Below are 18,020 nucleotides of genomic sequence, written 5' to 3' on the forward strand. Positions count from 1 at the left end.
CCTGGGTCTGCCATTACCAGTTTATGTGACTTTAATGTGCAAATTTCTCGAACCACTAAACCTCCATTTTGTCATCTATAAAATGGGAATAATTGAGATACATACCTCACTGTGTTATGGGGATTAGAGGAGGAACTCTGTGTGAAGTGCTTAGCACAGGAAAACCTTCCACAACTATAAGCTATACTAAAATTTCTTATTAATGTTAGCTAGCAGTAAGCAAATCAGCCCCTCTGGGCCTCAGTGCCCTCGACTCTGTATTTGGAAGGTTAGATGGGAGGATATTTAAAGCTATTTTGTTCCCCAAACTTCTTTTTGTGCTCCAGTCCAAGCCTGGGGTGCTTTTCCCAAAGTCAGGACATGACGTCGTGTGTCAGTATAGATATGTCACCCAGTCCACGGAGATTATAAGGAGACCAGCCAAGATGAGCAAATATTTGAGGGGTGTCCCTCTTCCTCCCAGAAATCTTACTTTAACTTGTCTGAACAGAAAACACATTTCTTGGAGGAAAACTAGAGATAAGTAGAGAAGAGAGAAGGGAGCTGAGCCAGCAAATGAGGAATCTTGGTGACCTTTGCATCCATATTCAGATGCTAAAAATAGGAACAACTCCACTAGCTCGTATTTATAACATGTGTGGGGCAGCTGCAAACCCACCCCAGTAGGAAGTATTTGGCTAGATTCAGGAGTTGCCGAGGGAGAAAGGCCAAAACGAATAAGGGCAGGACAAAATTTTCCTCCTTGGCTCACGGCTCAGTGCTTTTTTTTGTTCTCTTCCCAATAAGCTCACCCTAAGGAAGCTGCTGGCCCTTCTGACTCCAGCCAGCTGCAGGATTTACCCCACTCCCCTCACCCCTCCCATGTCAGTTACAGCTTCCTGGGGATCAGAGATCGGCAGCTTCTACGAGAGAGCCAGGGGGTATCAGCAAAAGACGAGTCAGAGTGGGCCGACAGGGAAGGAGGCAGAATTCTTAGATAATCCACTCCCATCTGTTCTCTTTTTTTTCCCCCCCTCCATTTCTGCTGCTTTTCTGGGCCTACAGTTGATGTCTTGATTACTCTGAATTTCCTCTCCCCTGGCCCAAGCAAACATGTCCTCTTACCCACCCAAGCAAACATGTCCTTCCTCCTAAGTCTGATGTCTAAGGTTTCAGACTCGATGAATTCGTCATTTATCAAGTGACGGCCTTGTGCTGGGCATTATGCTAATTAACTCAGACCAGAGACTGCAAAGTGGCAGCATACAGTTGCACCCAGTTCACAGATATGTTTTTTAAATGGTCTAGCTAGTGTTTTAAAAGAAATTTGAATTCATGGCCACATTGAATAGTGGGGAAATTTTACATTAAAGATCTGGGTTTCTGCTTTTCTTGAAAAAATTAGAAGATCTGGTGATATCAGGCCCATGTTGCTACAGGTAGGGCTCCAGTCTACAGGAGTGCAGTAAAGGCTTCTCCTGTGACAAGGAAATGAACTTTCGCCGTCATTCCTATTGCCTTACACTTAGGGGATTTAATTAATTACCTGCCTGGTCCTTCACACTTTCTGCCTAGTCCTTGAATCTATAACCCTGATTAATCCTTTTAACAGCCCTCTGAGTTTCTGTCATTGTCCCCAATCTATAGAGAAAAAATTGAGGCTCAGTGCTTATATAAATTCCAAATATCATGTAGGTAAAGTACGATATCTCTGAATTTCAAACTCATGCTTGTAGAGTGGGTGACAGTATCAGTTTACCATTACCAGAAAAATACAGAGACTAGAAAACCTGAGATACTGTAGAAATGATTAATGCCCTGGTGGAGAGTTTAAGTAATGATTCCAGCGGTGGGCTTACCTGTTATAACATTTCTCCCAAGGCATTTAATTACATTTTAAAGAATATTTTGGGAGTCATCAGGTCTTAGTTCAAATACTGGAAACTATTCTGTCAAGCTACTAGAGGAAATGCATTTTTAAACTTTTTATCAGTGCTCTTCAAGTCCACTAGGGATGAGTGTGTTTAGGGCCTCCCAGGTGGCAAGGGACAGCCTGTCCTGCTAGGGTATGTGAACCAGCTCTGCAGGACTGAAATGATACTCCTGCTAAGCCAGAACATCCAGGAGGGGACCTCAGTCCATACAGATCCCAAACTGCTGATAATAATATTAACCTTTCCCGATGTATACACACATCAAATCACTACAATGTACACTTTAAATATCTTACAGTTTTGTCAATATACCTAATAAAACTTAAAAAAAAAAAAAGATTAGGGCCTTAGGTGGGTCTTGATCCTAGTTGAGGAAGAGATGAAAAGACGAAGAAAACAAAGATTTTTCTGGAACTGCAGTGACATGCTGGGCATAGTGTAATGTACCAGTCACAGATGTGGGCTCTGTGCTGAATACGAGGCGCCCCTAATACAGAGTGCTTTTAAATGACGAAAAATATAGGAATAGGCAAAGCATGCAAGGCAAACGCAAATTAACAGCAACAACAAAAAGCATCTCTTTTGATCCTGATATATGACAGGGTAAAATACAGACTGAAAAAGCACAAAATAAGACAAGGAAGGGCTGATTTATGCGAAAGGCCAGAGTTCACAAAGAACATTCAACAGTTGTGAATGCACATCAGATACCATAGCAGCGACACTTAGAGCAGAACCTGCAGGAGATGCAAGAAGAAATAGAAACATACTAATATTAGGTAATTTAACATACTACTGGCAGTCCAAGGACAGGGCAAGTGGACAAAAAGTAAATAAAGATATAGAAGACTCACATAAACAGCATAAATAATAAGGGAGATCTTGATACATCACAAACAACATAAATAATAAGGGAGATCTTGATACATCACAAATTTAGTTCCCCGGTAATAGAGAATACACTTTCTTTTCAAGTCCACATAGAACACTCACAAAATTAACCATAGATTAGGTCACAAAAAATGCAATAAATTCCATAAGGTAGAAATAATGCAAAAGCAATCCTCTGATGATAGTGGAGTAAAACTAGGAAGTCCATAATAAAACCAAAGCATAGAAACTGAAATTGTAGCATTTCTAAACAACAATCGTAATAATGAAGGTAATGTACATATTAAATACGAAAGAGAAAGAAGGAAAAAGAGAGAGCACCGACTCTGGAGTCAGCTGGACCCACAATGGAATCTTAGTTTCGCCATCGATGTTTAAGTTTGAGCAAGTATCTCATTTAATCCAAACACCTAGGAGTAGGTACTCTAATCTCTATTTTATAAACTTAGTTCAGAGAAGAGAATTGAAGCAAACCATAGATCTGGGATTCAAGCCCAGGCCTAACTGACACCAAGCCAAATTTCTTTTCTTTTTTTTAGGCGAGGCAACCCTTGGTTGACTTCACAGATTGCAATGACCTTGTCAGCTTACAAGCCTTCATTTATTTTTTTTTTTATTTCTTACACTTACAGCACTTGGTCTTCCTAGGTGGTCTCCCATCCAAGTACCAACCAGGCTTGACCCTGCTTTGCTTTTGAGATCAGACGGCATAGGGCTTGTTCGCCAAGCCCAATTTCTTAATCATGACACCCGATTGCCTCATATTCTAGCACCTGGCAGAACAGCTCACCTGAACTGTGAACACCATGGCCAGGAGTTAATGGTCTCCTAGATACTAAGACCTGAGAACCGATGACAAATGTCACAGCATCTTGGGGCTAATCCCCTCAGTTGGTGACACACAGCTACTTACAGTTTGCATTAAAAACTCTATAATGTTCAATTTCTCAAATAGAAACAGCCATAGAACAGCAGGCAGGATTGCTGCTCTTTCTGTGAAAAAGGTCACCCAGCAGGCATTGAATCCACAACAGTATGTCACTGCTAGTGGTTTTCAATGATTACAACATTTTTAAAATTCTACCTCTTAAATATCTCTTGTTTTTCATATTCATCTCTTCCTCTTCACAGCCACTGCCCTTGTCCAAGCCACATCGTCAGTCCTCCAGACTCTCTGGACGTATTTCCTACCAGGTGCTTTATTTCTTTCTAGTTTGCTCCTTCCCCACTCCCTTACCATATACCCTATACCCAGCTAGCCAAGGGAGCATAAAACACTCAAAACTTAGCCATTTGGTCAAAATGACTCCCTGTCACCTTCACTAATATCAAAACTCATCAGTACTGCATAAAAACCAGTAAGATTTTGGATCTTCCCTTAACTCTCCGGCTCCTCTGTGCCTCCTCCTCAATGTTCCAGCAACCCTTAATCAATTTGTGCACGACTGTCACTTGCCTTCCTGACAACTTCCTTGTCACCCTTTAAGCCTCAGCACAGGAGCAGCACAGGTCTCACTATACCTTGTGCACAGATTCGTCCATGATAGCACCCTTTATAACGACTTGCAATTTTTTTCCTTATGTGACTACTCAGTTCTTAAAATCATAAGACCCTCAAGGTCTAGGGCATCCCATGTTTTCATTTTAATATCCAGCTTTCTAGAACATTACTTGATACAAAGCAGACATTCAAAAATATATGATATGTTAATAAATGAAAAGTAACATATTGATCTGTTCACTTTCGGTATTCTTACCTTTTCAAAAACTTGTCTTAAGAAATCTGTCACTAAGTAGTCTTGAGAATAAGATAATAAATAAAAACACAGTTCTGTCTTGCCAGGATGAGCAAACTTAAACCAGGCCTAATAACCAAGCTTATGAATGGGGGAAAGTAGATGGACCAATATAGGTGATGTATGAAACTTTCATCATGACTATGCATGCTAGTAACAGACTCCACTTAGACCTTCGTGGTTAAATTATGGAGTTATGTACACAATCTTTCGTGAAAAATAGTGCACATCTCTATGGTGCACAAGTGAAAAATTCACAGAAGACACTGTTGTGGTTTCAAATGGAAAAGTTCTACTCAGCACACTATGATTCAGAGGGGTATGATCTCATCAGTCCTATAGGACACATGGATATGTTCCCACAAAGTGCCCTAGTGATGTCAACACAACCCGGCACCCAATCTCCAGCCACAGGAATAAGAAACACGATTAGTGGTCTAGTGACATTGGATCCATCTCTAAGGAGTGGACTCATATTAACCAAACAAGCCAGAATTCAGAATTCAGGGCAGTGCATTGTCAAACAGATGTAAATGCCCCTCCCATTATTGCCAGACTGTATCAGAAGACAAGTAAAAATATAAGCAGAACACCAGAACACTAAGAAACAAAAGCAATGGTGACCTTCAAGGCAGCCTAAGCAATACATTCTTTCCATGTAGGCTAGCTGTGTGACAAATTAAATTGTCATCAAAGTCATCAATACAAAAGATGCTAATAGACCCTAAGAAGTATGTTTTAGACAAGGAAGCTGGAAGCCTTCCCTTCCTGGATCAGGAGAGCCTTGCCAAGGTGGCTTTTATGTTAATTTCTGCTTTCCTGCATCTCCCGTCTCCTTTGGGCTGCATATAAATGGACCCGAGTTCTTCCATCTGGTTCTTCTCTGTCCCCTTTAGTTCACATGGTTTTATCTCTTATGGGGATCTGAACAGTGGACTTAGATTTTCAGTGTTTTTTTTTTTTTTAAAAGCAAATTAAATCATTTTCCAGTCCTGCCTCCCTGAAGTTCCTCCCATATTCCTTGTTTGGAGTTTTAGATGATCCCAAATACATCAGTTACGCATTTATAAAAAGATGGTCTTTTGATGACCACCAGCAGAAGAATAATCATTTTACTAGTTTAGATCTCTTTCTACCTTTTCCCAGTGTTTGTGCCCCCTCTACACACATCATATGTAGGATTCTCAACTATACTCTTTAAACTTGGACTACTATTGGAAAATCTCCTCCTTTAATATATCCAGAATGAAGATTCTTGAGATACTTATATCTGTTTTCTCTCCATAGTAAATCCTTGTGAAAAGTGCTTCTTCTGTTAAGAGGCTCACGAAATCTGTTGTGTTTTTTTTTTTTTCGTTCTGGGTTGGACGTATTGTGGTGTCCTCATAATTGAAAATTGCCAGCAGATCATGACTGAAATTTACATTTTAGAAAAAAGGAAAATGTGAAGTCAATTTATAATAGTGTTGTAGTAAGTGGACACAGTTTAAATACCTAACACCGAGGCCCAACTTCACAATGTGCTAATATCAATGAATAAAACTCTAGAGCTGAAGTTAGAAAATATGGGTTTAAAGAAGCTTCCAGTCAAGATAGTGGAGTATGTAAATGCCGTGCTCACCTCCTCTCACAACCGCATCAAAATTACAACTAACTACAGAACAGCCATCATGGGGAGTCGCCTAAAGTCTAGCCGAACAGAAGTCTTACACCTGGGGACACACAGAAGAGGCCACTTCAAGACCTCTAGGAGGGGTGGAGACACGGAATGGACTGGTCCCACACCTGCGTGTGGCAGTTGAGAATCTGGAGGGATATCTAGCTGTGGCAGTACCCCTGGAGGAGCATGGGGTCCCAACTCCACACCAGGGTACCAGTACTGGGAAGAGAGGTCCCCACAATTTCTGGTTGTGAAAACCAGCAGAGATTGTGGCTCAGTGAGATGGAGGGCTGCTGGATTGGCAGACATTTCTCTTAAGGGGCCCACGCACACAGACTTACTTGCTATTGAATTCACTCTGAGCTCCAGTGCTTGGGCAGCAGTTCAAAAGGTGCTGGGAACAAGTGGGGATAAACTGAATTCGTCTGACTTCAGGGAAAGGGCTGAGAGAGCAGGTTTCTCCCAGACAGAAGTGCTGGCAGAGTGCTTTGTTTCTTTGTTAAGCTCTCTTCAGCCCGGTGTTCAGACTCAGGTGCCGCCATATCTGAGTCTCAATCAACCTGGCTATCCTGCCCTGGTGCTTCCCTGAGACCCCGCCCCTCCCAGCTTGCGGGCCCATCTGAGCTGCTTCCAGTGAATTTTTCATATAAATGGTCTGTCTTAGCTCATGCTGTGGACTTTCCTAAAATCTCTCAAAAGTTCCCAAAACATGGACAAGCAGCATCTGGCCTAAGTGTGCCCTGTACCTCTTGCTGAGCAGCCCCAAGCCTAGCACTTGCAGCAGCCAGCCTTGGTTTGCAGCTTGGCCTCTCAAGGCACATCCAAACCCAACGTGGGTGGTGGCCATCTGCTGATTGCCTAGTGGCTCATTCTAGGTGGCTGCAGGTAGGGCACAGGCTGTGGCTGAATTTGGCCTACAGCAGGGTCCCTCCCAGAAGTCCCCAGCCTGCACACCTGGTGGCCAGCTTCAGTCTGTGTCAGAGCTCAACCTGGGGCCATATCTGAGGACAACACATGCAAAAAGCAGACCAGGCAGGCACCAGAGCCCTGCTAAAGCAAATCCTGTTCAGTAGGGTCAGCCCCTGAACAACAGCTTCTCTACTGTAGTCACCTGCCTGTCCTCACAACCAATCAGCCTGAGGGTCAATCCCTCCCATTGACAAGCACACAGCAACCAAGGCTCAACTACAGCAGGAGAGAACACACAACCTATACAAGGGACACATCTGGAGCTCTTGGCTCAGGTGGCCAGGAAAACTGTGCTACTGGGCTCCACAGGACACCTTCTACATAAGGCCACTCAACTAAGACTGGGAGACATAGCAGCCCTCCTAATACATGGAAGCAAACACAGAGAGTTAGCCAAAATGGGGAAACAAAGAAACATATCTGAAATGAAAGGACAGAACAAAGCTCCAGAAAAAGAACGAAACAAAATGGAGACAAGCAATCTACCAGATGCCAAGTTCAAAACACTGGTTATAAGGAAGCTTGATGAACTCAATGAGAACTTTAACAAAGAGATAGAAAACAAAAATGAAGGTAGCAAAAAAAAAAAGAACCAGTCATAAATAAAGAATACGCTAACTGAAGAGTACCTTAGGAAGAATCAACAGTAGATTAGATGAAGCAAAGGATCAAATCAGCAATATAGAAGATAAGGTAGCAGAAAACACCCAATCAGAACGACAATGAGAAAAAAGAATCAAAAAAAAAATGAGGATATTTTAAGGGGCTTCTGGGACATCCAGCATACCAATGTTTGCATCATAGGGATACCAAAAGGAGAAGAAAAAGAGAGAGCAAGGAATGGAAAACCTATTTCAAGAAATAATGATGGAAAACTTCTCCAATCTGGTGAAGGAAATACATATACAAACCCAGAAAGCACAGAGAATTCCCAACAGGATGAACTCAAAGAGCCCCACACTGAGACACATCATAATTCATGCCAAAAGGCCAAAAATTAAAGACAAAAAGAGAATCTTAAGAGCAGCAAGAGGAAAAGCAGTTAGTTTCCTACACGGGAGCTCCCATAAGACTGTCGGCTGATTTCTCAACAGAAACTTTGCAGGCCAGTAGGGATTGGCATGAAATATTCAAAGTGATGAAAAGCAAGGGCCTACAACCAAGATTATTCTACCCAGCAAAGCTATTATTTAGAATTGAATGACAGATAAAAAGCTTCCCAGACAAGAAAAAGCTAAAAGAGTTCATCAACACCAAACCAGTATTAGAGAGACTTCTTTAAGGAGAAGAAAGAAAAAAGGTCAAAAATACTTTAGATAAATTATCTACTCTCTCTGATTCTCAGGTTACTTATCTATAAACTGTGTTTAATAATACTGACCATGTATAATTATTGTGATGATTAGATGACTTAATGTAGACATCTCCTAATTCCTGGCAGCATAACCATGGCATAAATGCAGCTTTCAATCAAAGTACCCTCATTCCTGAGCGCAAGGAGAGGGGAAAGTTTGTTTCCAGCAGAGAGAAGTTTCCAGGTCATCTCACCAAGCTGTTGAGCAGAGATTATTTTGTAAGACATTCTTACATAGAAGTTTTTAGCCTTTTGACATTTCTGGCTCTCTGCAGGAACCTCAGTTCCAGTTTTGCAACTCATGGGCTTGTAGAGCCTTAACTATCATCTATGTATCAAACTCCAAGTCTTCAGCCCACCCACCACTACCCAAAGCATTACCTGCCACAACGCCGACCCCACCCCACTTTCCTAGGGTACCTTCTAATCAGCTTGGATACTCACCAACCTGATTTTCAGTGCCCTCCCACCCTTTTTTTGTTTGTTTTGACCTGGGAGTTTCTTTTCCTTTCCTACAAGCTCAGTATTAGATTAAAACACAAACAAGCAAACTTATTATATTTTATTAGCATATCCAGTTATTCAGAACAGAAGGTTTTCTGAATTTGTGTAGACCACCATTTTGCTGGAACTGGAAGCCTCATCACATGGCTGTGGAATTGCTTATAGTTGACTATATTGTGAACAAAAGTCAATGTTCTATTTTTTCAACTGTAATTTTTTTAAAAAATAAGTTAAATTTTTACCAGTACATTTAAAATTAAAAACAAGCAAACAAACAAAAACGTGAGTGTTATCCTTTGGATAATACTTTCATTTGAAAATATGGACTTCCCTCTACCAACCATCAGGAATATACTTTGGCAATACTAGTCATCTCTTCCTTCCTTCCTTCCTTCCTTCCTTCCTTCCTTTTTCTTCCTTCCTTCCTTCCTTCCTTCATATCTAGCTACCTACCCACCTATCTATCTTTTCTTCTTACCTAGACAACCTTTGTGAAATATTTTTGTTACCATACAAAGAACATGGATAAAAAGAGTGATGACCTTGGCGTTTGATTCAACAGTACACACATTCTGCATTTGAGAAATATAGGAAGTCAAATATATAGTAACATTTCAACAATTTGTTTAAAGGTGGTTGTTGGGAAGAGGAAATTCAGGGCTGAATTAGTCAGAAACCTTAAATAGGAAATAAAGTCTTAAACAGCTGTACTATTTTTAAGTGCACATAGTAAGACGAAGTAAGGAAGCATGCCTTGTAGCATTCATAATAGACCTAAGGAAACAGGTAAGACACTCCTTTTTTAAAGTTATTTTAAATGCAGGTTTAAATGTTATCAAAACCTTAAAGGAAAATAGTTTAAAAATTAAATAGATTTAAAAGATTTATTTTTTAAAAAAGCTCTGGGTGTTTATCATTCATTTTGCAGTCCATTTGTAAATCAATCCACAGACTCATGCCTGATATCTGGGCAATTTTCTCCTTTATTTATTTGATTATATCCTCCTCTGTTTTCTTTCTTCTCTCTGCATCCCCTATTAGAAGGATTTTGAACCTCCCGAATTGATTTTCTAAATCTGTTTCTTTCTCTATTAATTCTATCTCATTTTTTTTTTTTACTTTTGACCATTTCTATGAATATATTCTGTTTAAGTTTCAGCAATTATATTTTAGCTCTTTCTGTTCTCTGAATGTTCTTGTTTTATGGATGCCATATTTTCTCTCAATTCTTGGAGACTATTAATTGGTTTTGTTAATTTTCCTTTGTTGGTGCTCTTTGTTTCTCCAGTGACTTTTTTTCTGTTTGTTTGGCTTGTCATCTTCCTTACTGGAGGTTTTCTTCAAATGTTGGATGATCCTTTGCTATCTGCTCATTTTTCACACTGAGAGACTGAGAAACCTGTTGGAACCGGTGTGTGTGAGGGAGGCTTATCAAGTGGTGAGGATTCATGTACAGTTATTGCTTGGCAAGTGAGCTTTAGTAAGAGACCCCTTCTGATTCTGCAAATGCGGTGTTTGGAAGTTATCTCTGGGTCCAGTGATTACTTAGTGGAGAACCATCCAGTCTCTTCCCTTGAGTATGGGTAGTGGAAAGAGGGTGGGAGAGCACCAGCTGCCAGCTTTCTGAGAGTCCCACCACTCCGCTTGAAGAACCCACATAGGACCCTTGTCTTCAGCCCTGCATTACCTCTAACCCTCTCTCTGGAGATTCCAAGCCCCCACGTGTTGTGCAGAGCCAGGAGCCTCATTTTTCTGGAATTCTCTCTGCAGCCCTTTAGCTTGTACCCTCCTTGGCTCTCCGTCCACTTTGCAGTCAGTTACCTGGCTCCACCTGACTGCATTGCTGTCTGTCCTTCATACACATATTGAACTCTTGCCTCTCTTGTTCTCTTGTGGGTTTATACTTGTTTTACTGATTTTTTTTACTGGGATCTTCTAAGGAAGAGGAGACAAAATGAATGGCCAAGCCACTACTGTTTTTCCCTTGCATAAGTTGCATCTTTGTATACAACCGAGTGCATAAAAGGTTCATTTTTTTAAAATTAAGTTTTTAAAATTAAGTTTCAGGTGTGCATTATAATTTCACATCTGTATATTCTATTGTGTGTTTACCACCCAAAGTCCAATTTTCTTCAGCTACCATATATTTGATCCCCTTTACCCACTTCACCCTCCCCTTACCCCACGAAAGGTTCATTTTAATGAGCTTAAAAAACATTTTCATAGCCTCGTTATTTTAAGAAAATTTGTTTCCTCCATAGATAAATGTCAGTATCATCCTAATTATCATACATTTTTATTAATGGGAGATGAATTAGTGAGGTTTCCCTGCCAATGGTAAGCTAGTTTAAAAAAGGGAATTTAACTATCTTCGGTTAGCCTTGAGAAAAAGCGTGGAGGAGCGGGGCCACCAAGTATGGTCCCACGATTACATCAATACACAAGAAAATGAGTTTATTTTAGCCCATTCCCCTGCCTCTAAGGATCATTCCAGGAAAATCTCAGTTTCCCCTCTTTTAAGGGCACTTCGAGAGGTTGAACTTGACCATCTGGGTTCTGAGAGATTTTTGCAACGTTGACTCTCATTGTTTAGATCTTGATCCTTTTCTCGTCATACATTAATTGAACTCCATTTGATTTGCAAAATGCTGCCCCAGGATTTTCCAGCTGAGATAATGAAGCTTCTGAAAATAACCCCAATGCTATCATGCAGGCATCCTCTATGCAAGCAGGCATCACCTACCCTGGGATGGAGAAAAGGGAGAGATGGGGGGGCTGGGGTTCATAGAGCCGTCCCCGCCCTCCCTCCCTTCCGCACGTGTGAAATTTTATCCTCCTTAGTGGAGGATGGGTTTGGGGTACCGAGTGCTGCACATACATTTAGAACAACACCGACTTGGACATACAGGGCCTGAGTCTGTTGACAGATACTCCTTTTGTTCCTAAATATTATTAGAATAGGAATTTTGACCTTCCTGATTCATTACACCTGGTTGAGATTTCTTCCCTTTTCTTAAATTTCACGTTGTAAATAGTTTTGATCGTTCCAGTTCTTTGCGAGATACTAAGGCTGCAGCACTGGCCAAGTTCTTGCAGTGACATGGCTTACCCTCAGGTAAGCTAGCGATTACAAAACTATAAATAGGTGACGAAGGAAGTGAAGAGTGCTATGGAAGCTCCCTCATAGGAAAACTCCCTGATCCGAAGTTCTGGTTTTGGAGGGCTTAGGGGGTGGCAAAGGGAATGACTGTCAGAGGAAGTGATGTCTATGCTGAGACTTGAATGATAAAATAGAAGTTAGCCAGCTCAAAGGTCGAGGTAGAAAGACAAGAAGCGTGTTCTTGGCAAAGGAAATAGTATGAGTCTAGTCACCAAGGCAAGAAAAAAACATAATTCTGTGAAAGAGCTGGAAGAAGTTTAGTCTCTTTGGAGCAATCTATGTAAGAAAAATGTGTCCACAGTCTGGAGAGGTTGTCTCGATCAGAGCGAAGGCGTTTCATGGCTTGGACCTTATCTCAGGGGGAGTCTGAAGCTGTGAGACGACATAACAAAGGTGTCTTAGGCTTCTCGGTAGAGCGTGGACTGGAAGGAGGCAAGACTGGAGGCTGGGGGTGCCATTAGGGGGGCACTGCAGAAACTGAGACGAGAAATTATCCTGGCTTCTCCTACAGTAAGACCGTGCACTCAAGAGACGTTGGATGAATTTAAGAGATCGTAAGAGATGGAATCTACAGAAGTTCAAGATAAATGGGCTTGGATGGGTGAAGGCAAAGAAGGAGTTCAGAACCAGTTTTTCTCTGTCATCCATAGACATAGAGCCACAGTCAGCCACATACCTGGCCCTATTTCCTGGAGTTTTACACTGGCTCCGAGTGAATAGGCCTGAGGACAGGTGTGTTTCCATGGAGGGTAGGCATAGGCAGAGGCATAGGACAGGTTTAGGCCTTTGGAGATGGTTGAGAGAAGAGTGTGACTTGCCCTGTGGCATGTTTAGGTCCCCAGCTGAATTTTGAAGCATAACTTTAGCAGCATATATTGTTTTCCTTCTGTATTTGCCACAGTTCTTAGAACAGCACGTGGAAATCACTCACTCAGTACAGAACGGCAATTGCAGTCCTGTAGGTTGGGATCCTGGCGGGACAACTCTTGAAAGGTTAACTGAAGAGTGTTTGCCAAAGGGACTATTTGGGCTGTGGTAAAGGGACCAATAATGGATAGAGAAGCACCCAGAGCTTAGCAAAGGTGGGAAGCTGTTTGCACCCCTAGGACCAAGAAGCAGAAGGAGTGAGCTGCTGCGGCCTGGTGAGTTCTAGATCCCTGGGAGATGAACAGTGGCCCAGAGAGTGTTGGAGGTAGGTCCATACTCCCAACCTCTGTCTTCTCCCGCTCTAGAATCTCCTGCCCATACTTCTGATTGGCTGCACACAGCTAGAAGCCAGTGGCTAGAGAGCCTGCGCAATGCTGTTTACTACATAGAGTTTGACATCTTGGAGCGCAGAGCAAGGCAGAGAAAAGCAGAGAGTGAACTGAAGGCAAAAACGGGAAAAAAAATCACAAAAGTGTAATTTCATTCTGCCTCTTTGAAAATAGGTCTGATATGTATATGACAAGTGATAACTAGTTGTGAGAAAAATGTGGTTAACTCAAACACTTCATTTCCTGACCTTATTATAGAAAAACATCTTGGACAGCCCCAAATCAATACGTATAAGTTCCTGCTTAATAAAAGGTGTTATGCCCTGTCGGGAGTTTTGATCAAGATTTCTTTTAGCCATGGCGGTGCAGGCTGAGAATGAAAATCTCAGAGAATAAATTTATGTCATTCAAGCTGGAAGCTGCAGAAGGGCCCTGGAACTGGACAGGGCAGCTCAGCTAAGCAATGGCCTTGGTGATGGATTTTTGTCCTCCTTTCTGAAAGTGGCAGTGGTCTAGAGGGAGTGTCCTCTTCCTTATGACAAAGCTGGGGCTGTAGAAGGCGTAGTAGGTAAGAGTGCTGCTGTCACCATACCAAGCTGGTGTTGACAGAGAAATACTCATAAAAAGGCAACAGACAGACAGACAGACAGATGTGAGGGGAGGAGAGGTGCATTGGAGCAGTAACCACTGGTCATGGGAATCAAAACTCTAAACTACAAAATCTTTTTAATGTTGATTTGCTCTCATCTAAAATTCCAAATCACTTACCCTTTATAGACACACTTTCACTTGTTATGTGCTGCTTTTATTCCCCCTGGAATAACTGCTCCCCGTCTCCCCCACCCCCCCGTTATGAAACACACATTAAAGGGCTCGTGGTGCAATTTGTTTTCGTTTCCTGTATTATTAAATACTCAGGCAGTCGGAAAATGTTTTCTCATGTTACCTGGAAACGAAACACTAGATCCAGAAGTCAGAATTCTTGGAGCTCTGCTCTCAGGCTCTCTGATGACATGTTCTACCGGCTGCGTTGAAAAGATGATTGACTTTCAGGCCAGGCCAACCCGGGTTTCATCGCTGGCTCTTTCACTTATCTGGGTAACTTTGGTGAATTTACTTAACTTTTTAAATTTTTTAATATATAAAATGAGGGTTATATATTATATGTACTGCTTTAAGAATTAAGAGAATTAATATGTGCCTAATACCTGGGACATAATAGGCACTTAGCAAATATAATCTTTCAGTTCATTCATTTTTTTTCATTCATTCATTTTTCAGAAATGTCCCTTCCTAATAAGATTATCAAAGGTGTGTTAGAATCTTGGGGGTCGTATTATTAACTGCGTGGAAAGCCCTGGGGAAAATTTTGAGTTGAAAAGTATAAAAAGCTATTTGGGTGGATGAAAACCACTGTGTGGCTTTATACATTTTTTCTGAAACCTCATAAGTAGTCACTGACAGTTTGAAGAACCAGGTCAATTTGCAAAAAGATACTTCTTTAGAATAATTTCTCCAGGAAAGACAGAAACAGGACTTGAGTCACTAAGAAGGAATAAACACCTATCAAGGCCACATACCGTTACATAGAAATACCCCAACGAGTCTTGACGATAAAATTCTCTAGCCTGCCGACAGATACGTCAAGAAGGAGAGAGACGATTAAAACTGCATATATGAGTCAGAGCAGGAATTCAAACCAAAATATTTCTGCCGATGCCATAGTAATCCCAGGATCCCACTGACTTCAGTTTGCATCGATTTTCAGGCTTCGCAAATCTATTATCATTACATATGTGTACGAAGTTATAATAGTTCTATGCATGTGCAACCAGAAGCATAGAGAACATATGTTTTAGTCATTTTTTTCTAGTTCTGAAGATTTTTCTGTCGTGTTCCATCCATCTTTTCTTCCTGAATCCTTCATAAGTTGAGACGTATACCATTTTGAGGCATTTTGATGTCTGTGGAGGAAAGAACTAACTAGTACATATTGGCATTGAGCTAAATGAATTAACCAAACCTCCATTACAAGCCAATGTTCAGAGCAGCTGAGAACTATTGAACTATTGCTCCCTTAGAAGTCTGCATGTGGTCGTGGAAAGAGCTTGTGGCTTCGAGAAAAGAAGGACTTAGGTTTAAATCCTAGCTCTTTGTGATCTTAGACACCTTATTTTACCTCTCTAAGCCCAGTTAATCCATCTGTAAAATGGGCATAACAAAACCTACTTTTCAGAGTTGTTACACAGATTAAATGCCTTTCAAATTGAGTCATGTATAATGTCTTGGATAACATGGGTTTTCTCAGGGAATGTATAAAGCCACTGAATGAAAAGGTACATGAATTTTGCTCAGAATTTTGGAAGAATAGAATTTATTATAGAGCTCATTTACATGAATTTTAAAGCTAAAAGAGAGACTTCAAACAAATTTACGCTTGTAATTATTTTATCTCAAACCTAGACTCCCTGAAAGTACAAGTTCACTCATTTCAACAATTAAGTGTTCTCAGATAGAAAGTTATTAGAATTTATGTATATAACAGTATTTAGCAGAAGTTATTAGTCACGTTGCAGTGAAAGAAGCCAGTCTAGATAACTTAAGCAGAGAAGGATTTAATACAGGCATACCCAGAGATATGACGGGTGCAGTTCCAGTGTAAAACGAGTATTGCGATAAAGCAAGTCATAACCTTTTTGTTGGCAGAGGGTCTTGATTTCAAGTTGTAAAAAAAATGCAATGTCTGTGGAGCACAGCAAAGCAAAACACAATAAAATGAGGTATACCTGTATAAGGAATTAGTTGCTTATAAAAAAAAATGGGAAGAGTACAGATTGGGTCTCTATTAATAACCCTTGGAACTCTATAAAACTGATATAATCAGGAAAGTGGGTAACCAAAAGATTGCTGTTGCAACTATTGAAATTGTACAGTACCAGAGCAGTGATCCAGGAACCAGGAAACTGGGATAAGGATGCTGGCACCTTGAGCTGCCTCTTTACACCCAGAAAGCTGGTGATTGGACACTGGCGCTCTAAGCCAGCTGCTGTGGCCTCTTCTTTTTGACGCTGACAGCCTTGCATATATCTACTTTACTTTTTGGACAGGTAGCATATACCTACTCAACCTCATTGCACTCTATGATACAGAATGCTTTTAAAAAATCCATCTTTCCAGATTCCCTTGTAGCTAAGATTCTGGAGACAGTATATATATATATAGATAGATATAGATATAGAGATAGAGATAGAGATAGAGATAGAGATAGAGATAGAGATAGAGATAGATATTTCTATATATAGAGATAGATAGATAGATATAGAGATAGAGATAGATAGATATGGAGATAGAGATAGATAGATATAGAGATAGATAGATAGATAGATAGATAGATAGATAGATAGATAGATAGATATAGAGATGTCTATATCTATCTCTATCTCTATCTATCTCTATCTCTATAGATAGATATAGATATCTCTATATCTATCTATCTATCTATCTATCTATCTATCTATCTATCTATCTATCTCCATGAGATTTGGAAGGTGGAAGGTGGAAGTGAAGAGGAGGACATACTCCTGACGTTCTGATCACCACTGCCCAGTGACTGGCTCAGGGTAGGCACTGAATAACTATTCATTGGATGAATGTATGGATGGATGAAGGGGCTGCTGAGTGGGTAAGGGAAAGGGGATGCCAGAAAGGCCCAGGAGACAGAGAAGAGCATCTCAGCTTTCCCAGTCAGCATCCCTACAGTCTGCATATTACCCTGGCAGGGCCAAACAAAGGCTTAGAATTTCTTCGGCTGTGATCTTTGTGGTGCCTCGGAAGTTCCCCAAGATATTCCTGATCCCCAGACGGAAAAAATCCTTCTTTACAATGATTGCCTCAGTCAGTATATTAGGTTGCAAAAACTGAGGCACCATTTATGAGGAGAAAAAATGAAATGCCCTTCAACTAAGACCACAAATGCAGCATATTCATTTTTCCCAAGGGAACCAGCACTGTGACCTCTGCTGGCCTATTTGTAGGAATCGGAAAGCTTTAATATTGCGATGAGCTCCAAGTAGTTCCCCTACATCCATGGGGACAGTGCTCTTATTGTGGCTGCAGCCCTTCAGCTTAGAATTACTTGTCCTGAGTAGCAGTGAACTCGAGCCCAGAAGGGCTGGTGGGGAGGAGGGGTGGCCTTGGGGTTGGCCTTGGGAAGGTCAGCGGCTCTCCCCTTCCAGGAGACCGTGGAGCTGCAGCCATAATGGAGCAAGAGGGCCCCAGCTCCATGCACTCCTGGGACTCTGAAAGAATTCGTGCTGCTCTCGCTGTCCTTGCAGAGGGGATGGCTTACAATTATAGGGAATCCAAGTCCAGCCTGCAGAAGCATTTCTATCAGGGGTCAGCCAGGAAAACCGACTACTCTGGCATTTTGAACAGAGGGAGCTGAATGTAGGGAATTGGTAATAATGGTGAAGGAAGAGCTAAGAAGGCACCAAGGGTTTTCCCTTCCTCCTGCTTCC

At 41.3% G+C, this 18,020-nt stretch overlaps 1 protein-coding gene across 1 annotated transcript in view; it reads left to right on the plus strand.

The window, feature by feature from the left end:
- The window catches only part of SNTB1 (syntrophin beta 1), a 201,729-nt gene that overhangs the window by 98,579 nt on the left and 85,130 nt on the right, over positions 1-18,020 (plus strand). The window lies entirely within an intron of this gene.

Source organism: Pteropus medius, unplaced genomic scaffold, assembly GCF_902729225.1.
Source record: "Pteropus medius unplaced genomic scaffold, Ma_sr-lr_union100, whole genome shotgun sequence".
NCBI lineage: Eukaryota > Metazoa > Chordata > Mammalia > Chiroptera > Pteropodidae > Pteropus > Pteropus medius.